At 39.4% G+C, this 8,106-nt stretch overlaps 1 long non-coding RNA gene across 1 annotated transcript; it reads left to right on the plus strand.

The window, feature by feature from the left end:
* Positions 1–5,376: 5,376 nt before the first annotated feature.
* LOC129770196 (uncharacterized) lies at positions 5,377–6,775 on the plus strand. The gene is made up of 3 exons (XR_008742049.1): positions 5,377–5,874; positions 5,931–5,992; positions 6,069–6,775. It is a non-coding gene; the product is annotated as an uncharacterized LOC129770196 (long non-coding RNA).
* The last annotated feature ends 1,331 nt before the right edge of the window (positions 6,776–8,106 follow it).

An 8,106-nucleotide genomic window follows, 5' to 3' on the forward strand; every position in this document is an offset into this window, starting at 1 on the left:
AAACGCGTCACATCATGCCCAAGGACATCCAGCTGGCCCATCGTATCCGAGGAGAGCTTGCTATATTAGCTTATAATCAACGGCCCTTTTCAGGGCTCCAAATTTGATGGAAAAGTTTTTTTAGAAAAGTTTTTTACAGGCCGAACTGAAAGGAGCATTTAGCGAAAATCGTGGTTTCGATAATAATTCGTTACCGATAGGTGCCATGGATATGGATTTCTTAATGAAGAATATGAAATACATGATATGATGTAGTGAATATATCCGAAGAAATCACTTTGGTGAAACTGCATTATAAAATTATTTGTGTACGAATGCCGCAATCGATAGTCGACTCTAATTTGCGCTGGGTAATTTCCTCGGAGGACTCGATTCCTCCTTTGAGCATTAATAATCTCTTTCTGGCAAAACGATGTGGTATGAATCACATTATTTGAATGATAGAATGAAGAAGTTTTCTGCCAATTTCCTTCAACCTCCAAACGTATCTTTCTCCCGTTTGTCGTTTTCGCGTTCGCTAATCCTTTCTCACAACACCCATTTCTAGTTTGAGAAATTGTTGAGTAAACATTGTTTGCCAGTGCGCGTAGAGCGGGAATTCCTAAAGATTCATTGCACCTCTAATAAATTGCCGAAATACGTGGTCTTACGTTGATCGCACTTGATTGAAAAAATCCAAAACGAAATGTATTTGGTCGCAGCATTATATGAGTAGAAAGCAAATAATCGCTCGAAAATGACTTGATTTTCGCGATGTAAAACATTTTCCGTTTTTCATGTTATGCATCCAACATTGGATACGAAAATTTCCACTGATGGGGAAAAAAATATTCAGAAGCTTTCCTGTTAATTGCGATTGATTGAAAAATAACAAAACCAAATGTATTTGGTTGCAGTGTTATATGGATAGAAAACATTAAAATAAACTATTTCGCATGAATGTATTTTTCAATTCCCAGGGGAACTGGCAGATTATTTTTCAGCAATGAGAATTCCGCACGTGTATGTGTGTGTGTGTGTGTGTGTGTGGCGGCTGCTCCGATGTTTCAAGCGGAACCGTGGCATCACTCCTCCTGATGGATTCCCTTTTGGCCTTAGGTGCACAAACAGGCTCTTGGTGACACCGTTCATCAGCGCTTTCATGATAAACGAAATTAGCTTCACAACAACAGCGACAACATGCTCCAATCGCTGTTCAATCATAACTGAGTGGGTTTACGAGCGGCGCTCGCTTATATACCGATTGGTGATTTCAATAGCCTGTTTTGAAAGCAATTTTAAGACTATTGAAACAAGTTTTTGGATGAAAAAGTAACAAGTATATGACGCGTAGACATTTTATCTTTCAAATAAAGTGTTTATCATACCATTTCGTTCAGTTGTTTAAGAGCTATTAACGCTCAAAATCTCGGTCTCCGGCGTAACGCTTTCGTTCTCGAAACTTTGGTTTTACACCCCGGTATAGAAATGAAAGACGTAGTCCTACGTCAAAACTTATCAACTTGTTGCATTTTAAATAATCTCAGATATAATATTAGGCTATCAAAAAAGTCCTGCGGTATTTCCGCGAGGTGTCGTTGTAAGCGCGTAGTTCTAGTTGTATTCATTGTATCGAGTCATACTATAGCTTGTTGGAAAGGTATTTTTGCGCGCTATAATATAGTCCTTGACAGTGTTTTGTTTGGTTAAGTCGTTCGTGAGTTATAGTGTCGCAAATATGGAGCAAAATAAAGAGAAAATCCGACATATTTCACAGTACTACTATAACAAAGGCAAAAATGCATCTCAAGCTGCCAATAAAATTTGTGCAGTTTATGGACCCGATACAGTTTCCATTTCCACCGCACAACGATGGTTTCAACGTTTTCGTTCTGGTGTAGAGGTCGTCGAAGATGCGCCACGCTCCGGAAGGCCTGTCGTCGAAAATTGCGACAAAATCGCTGAATTAGCCGAGAAAGACCGGCATAATAGCAGCCGTAGCATCGGCCAAGAGCTGGGAATAAGTCATCAAACCGTTATTACCCATTTGAAGAAGCTTGGATTCACAAAGAAGCTCGATGTATGGGTGCCACACACGTTGACGCAAAAAAACATCTTTGACCGTATCGACGCATGTGAATCGCTGCTGAATCGCAACAAAATCGACCCGTTTCTGAAGCGGATGGTGACTGGCGATGAAAAGTGGGTCACTTACGACAACGTGAAGCGCAAACAGTCGTGGTCGAAGCCCGCTGAAGCGGCTCAGACGGTGGCCAAGCCCTCATTAACGGCCAGGAAGGTTCTGCTGTGTGTTTGGTGGGATTGTCAAGGAATCTATTATGAGCTGCTTCCCTATGGCCAAACGCTCAATTCGGACCTGTTCTGCCAACAACTGGACCGCTTGAAGGTAGCGAAGAAGAGGCCATCTTTGATAAACAGAGGCCGCATTGTCTTCCATCAGGACAACGCCAGGCCACACACTTCTTTGGTGACGCGCCAGAAGCTCCGGGAGCTCGGATGGGAGGTTCTTTTGCATCCGCCGTATAGTCCGGACCTTGCACCAAGTGACTACCACCTGTTTTTGTCCATGGCTAACGAGCTAGGTAGTCAGAAGTTAGCCACAAAAGAGGCCTGTGAAAATTGGCTATCCGAGTTTTTTGCCAATAAGGAAGCGAGCTTCTATAACAGGGGTATTATGAAGTTGGCATCTCGTTGGGAACAAGTCATCGAACAAAACGGCGCATATTTGACTTAAAACAGATGATTGTAACTAATTTTATGAACAAATGAAAATTCAAAAAAAATACCGCAGGACTTTTTTGACAGCCTAATATATATAGTTTTTGAATAAAACATATATACAGCCATTCCATGCTAAACCGATATAGAGGTTACAGATTTCCATGAAAAGCGGCAATTTTATTCTTTATCGCAAAATATTAGATTTTTTACTTTTCCGTTAGGGTGCCTATTTACATTTCAGGGTGGTTTTAAGAAAAATATTAAACTCGCAAAACAATGGATTTTATTTTCGTAATCATTTATTGTAGTCGTTTTCATTGTTTTTATTGCGCGCTATAATTTTTTATATATTTTCTTGAAAGCTGAGGATTTTTTTACATAACGGGCCTGATCACGAAGGTCACTTCACGGTGAAAACGAAGTGAATTGTATACAACGTTATCACGGCTGCCACCGTGTATGTAGAACCCGGAAGAATTCATCCGTCGCGACAACTTTGATGAACTCGGTGTTATTATGAATACCACAATACTGTCACGTCACGGGGAAAAACTAGTATATTTGTCACTTGTGTTTTAGATAGTGAAAGCTAGTCACGCGGAATGGAGTAAGTTTAATTTCGGATTTATTTAACTTTTTTGCTAACATTTTGAATCTTGTCTTTCTTTTTAACACTCCTATACTCGCGCATTGGTCTGTCAGACCGAGAAATCAATAATTCGTTCATTTCTCAGAAAATATCAACACTACGACTTTGCGATTCTCTCTAGCTTCGTTATTCGTCGTTCGTCATCGTTTAGCGTATCGCATGTGTTGGTGCAATGGGGACGTGTGCCACTTTTTAACACTCTCGGTCTGACATACCGACGCGTGTATAGGAGTAACTTTTTTGGACAAGTGCTTTTTTCATATTCTAGAACATTGTTGAATGAAATGTATAAAATAATGTTAGTGGCGTGGAATATTCATTGCATATAATGCATAAGATCATTACCCGACTATTCTGATTTGATTTCAGCCTCTTTTGTAACTGGATTGAACGGATCCATATCCGGATCCATATATTAACTATTCGTCGTTAGAAAAGCAAAATATAAATGTTTGACTTTCGTATAGTTATTCGCTAATAATAATACATATACACACTTGTGAAAGAATTTCACTTGTGGAATAATTGTAAACAATAAACTATAAAATAGGGGGTCTCCGTAGCCACATTGGTTGCGCGTTCGCTTAGTAAGCGATCGATCGTGAGTTCAAAACTCAGGGCCCTCATTGACCATCTTTGTGTTGTTACACAATAACTACGTCCACGCAACAATCATTAGCGATGGAGATCGATCCACGGTCGAAATAAGATCGATTCATCCATACAACTGCTCTGCTCTGCAAGACACATCGGGCTGCTGTTCTATAAATAACTCAACAATGTTCAATCAACTGTCTCCGCTGTCCGGTCTAATTGGATAATGGAAGAACAGAACGAAAACTCTTACGCCTATATGGCAACTGTGTTAATGTGTACCATATGCAATGGTATAGAAGGGAGTACTCTAACGCCGAAAACATGGCAACTGTGTAATGTGCTAATTATAGATATGATAAACATGTGACATGCACACGATTGTAATTCGGCTCTGTTACAGCTAAAATGCTAATGAGCCTAAAATAAACAAAAGGGATAAAAAAAACTATAAACTAATCGGTGGCTTATGCTAATTTTTAACAGTTACATTTTCGGGGACATTTTTTTTAATGGATAATATCGACAAGAAAACAAGAAAAAGAAAAGGAAGTTCCTATAAATCCTTTTATATCATCTTTTCATGCCCCATCTGAAAAGGCATTAATTCTTAGTTTACCAAGAATACAGAGACAAAAAATATTAGAAATATGCAAACTTTATATTCCAGAACGTTTATCATCTGGTAATTGTCTAGAAGGTCGTTATACATTCTTCTCTTTGATAAAAGACCCGAAAAATACGCAACAACTGCATGAAGTGTAAAAAATATGTTTGTTTCGAGCATGCAGTTATGCTATGTTCTGATTCTTACTCCAATGAAACCACAATCGATTAATACGTGAATGAATAATATTCAGTTGCTTACTTTTAATTTATAACAGTTAAAAATTCGAATTTCGTTATTTGTGTTCAATAACGGACTAAAGGGGTCTCCAAAATCTTTTGAAATCCTTCCTTCGATAGCTGTCGTCCATACCAGGGTCTAGAAAGTTCTCGTTGGGTCCAACACTGCTAGATTGCTCCAGAATTTCCAATGAAAGTCACACAAACATTTTTCACAACATTTACAATAACACCAGATTTATTTGATTTAAAATACAATTGGTTTAATACATTTATTTTACATGGTCAAACGAACTACTTCTACTGGCTAACAAGGACGAAACAGAATTGGACTACGTTCACTACATTCAAATTTCTACTGTCGTCTATTTTTAAATTAAACAAAAAATACGGAGCTATAAAACAATAGGGCTGATCCCATGCAGCATAATAGTTCCCTAGTATTTATGGCTCACGGCGACTCTGAACCCGTCAACTGACATTTCGTATCTTCATGAAGCGTACATTCTGGCCCTCCCTGAAATTACTATAATTTCTGAACGAAAACACTCCTCGGTGAAGATTCAAAGGTAGAGAAGTGATGCTATTGTTGAACAGACTCATTGTTTTCACTAGTTTCTGGAAAAGGTAACAAACAAATGCGTTCTACTGGGCGTTTGAGAAACCCAGATCCAGTTTTCAGGGTGACAACTCTCATCACTCCGTCTGCTCCAGGGTGTAACTCGTGGATTCTTCCCATTTTCCAACGAAGAGGTGCTAGGTTTTCATCCTTTATTATTACCAGTCTGCCACATTCTAGTCTGACAGATGGTCGCCAGCGCTTGGTTCTACCTTGTAATTGGGTCAAATATTCTTTTCTCCATCGCTGCCAGAAGTCTTGCAGTTTTCGTTGAACAAATTGCCAGTGACTTAGGCGGTTCATCTGTTCTTCAGAGAAATCCTTATCTGGAAGAGACTGGAGCGATGATCCAATCAAGAAATGAGCTGGAGTCAGAGGTTCAAGGTCATTCGGATCATCTGATATCTGTGTCAAAGGACGTGAATTTAAGCAGCTTTCGACCTGCGTAAGTAGCGTATTGGTATCTTCATATGATAATGGTGTATCTCCGATTACTTTCAGCATGTGTTGTTTAGCTGATTTCACAGCAGCCTCCCACAGACCTCCGAAGTGAGGGGCACCAGGTGGGTTGAAGTGCCATTGAATACCTTGGTTGGCACATTCTCTTGATATTTTGAAACCATGCTCCTTGTTTTTCAGTAGCTGCAACAAGGCATGTAACTGATTCCGAGCACCAACGAAATTTGTTCCGTTATCGGAATATATATCTGAACAACATCCTCTTCGTGCCACAAATCTTTTCAATGCCTGGATGAAACTCTCCGTGGACAAATCTGTGACCAGCTCCATGTGGACCGCTTTAGTGCTCATGCATACAAAAATGGACACATATGCTTTTACAGCCGGACGACCAGATTTGATATAAATTGGACCAAAATAATCTACTCCAGCTTTAGAGAAAGGACGAGAAATGGTCACTCTGGATGAAGGGAGATCACCCATCAATTGATGTACGCTAGTTGGCTTTAGCCGAGTGCATCTAACGCATTGATGCACAATATGCCTTGCAATACTACGCCCTCCGAGTGGCCAAAATCTTAATCTGACGGACGCTAACAACAACTGTGCTCCAGCATGCAGCATCTTCACATGATAATGTTGAAGAAGTTTTTTAGTAAAATGATGACGAGCCGGTAGGATGATTGGATGTTTCATGCTATCAATCTCATGCGAATTGTTCAGACATCCACCCACTCGTAAAAGGTGGTCCTGTTTGCATAGAAATGGATTGAACCATCTAAGGGGTGATTTTACCGATATTGCGTTCCCTTTAGACAAAGATTTTAATTCTTCAGGAAAATTCACCTTCTGGATATGGTAAATAATTATTCTTTCTGCTTTCGATAATTCGGCCGTTGTTAGGAAACCCGTGTTGCAACGTTTATCTTTCGGTTCCTTGAGCAAGCTGATTAGTCGAATCCAATAAGCAGTAAGGTACACTGGGGCAAGTGGAACCCCAAAAACCATTATTTCAAAAATAAAGTGTCCTATTTTTCCTGTTTTTGATTATTTTTCAAAACGAATTATACACATCACTACTGTAGCCGATTAGCTATTAATATATGGAACCGAAAAATGAATTCCTCAACTAGATTTTAAGTTTGGCCAAAAATAATCTCCAAGTCCCCAAAGTCCACTTACCCCTTGATACGGGGGTTAGTGGAAACCTGGAATTTTATGTTTACAACAAGTTAAACTCTGTTAAAAAGGTGTTTGGGAATGAATAAAACAAACTGTATTCACTTTCTTTTATTCTTTGATAATACAAAATTAATTAATCAATGCATTTAAGGAAATAAAAAAAAAATGCAATAAATATCGTTATTGCTTCGCAAGTCTTCAAAATCAGGTCAATAGATAAAAATAGCAGGTACATCGCTAACCACAGTTATGATTTCTTCGAAGCTCTCTTACGCTTTGCTTTCTGTGTCGCCTCTTTAACCGATTTGATCGTTTCCAGCTTCACAACGGCATCAGTCGATGTTATAACTTCTGCCCCAGGACAAACTTTTTTGACGTAGGACTACGTCTTTCATTTCTATACCGGGGTGTAAAATCAAAGTTTCGAAAACGAAAGCGTTACGCCGGAGACCGAGATTTTGAGCGTTAATAGCTCCTGAACAACTGAACGAAATGGTATGATAAACACTTCATTCGAAAGATAAAATGTCTACGCGTTATATACTTGTTACTTTTTGATCCAAAAACTTGTTTCAATAGTCTTAAAATTGCTTTCAAAACAGGCTATTGAAATCACGAATCGGTATATAAGCGAGCGGCGCTCGGAAATCCACTCAGTTCTAATTGAACAGCGATTGGAGCATGTTGTCGCTGTTGCGGTGAAGCTCTTTATTTATCATGAAAGCGCGGATGAACGGTGTCACCAAGAGCCTGTTTGTGCACCCTAGGCCAGAAGGGAATCTATCAGGAGGAGAGTGATGCCACAAACGGTTCCCTGGGAAGACATCGCTATACACACATACACGCGCGGCTATTAACAGGTGGTTATCGAGTTGGCATTAACCACTGGTGGGCTTCCAGTATCGAGGAAAATGTGGAAATATCTAATCGTTACTGAAAATAATCTGCCAGTTCCTCTGGGAATTTTCAAAATATATTCATGTGAAAGAGTTTAATTGAATGTTTTCTATCCATGTTACACTGTGACCAAATATGT

The sequence above is a fragment of the Toxorhynchites rutilus genome, chromosome 2, assembly GCF_029784135.1.
Source record: "Toxorhynchites rutilus septentrionalis strain SRP chromosome 2, ASM2978413v1, whole genome shotgun sequence".
In the NCBI taxonomy this organism is placed as follows: domain Eukaryota; kingdom Metazoa; phylum Arthropoda; class Insecta; order Diptera; family Culicidae; genus Toxorhynchites; species Toxorhynchites rutilus.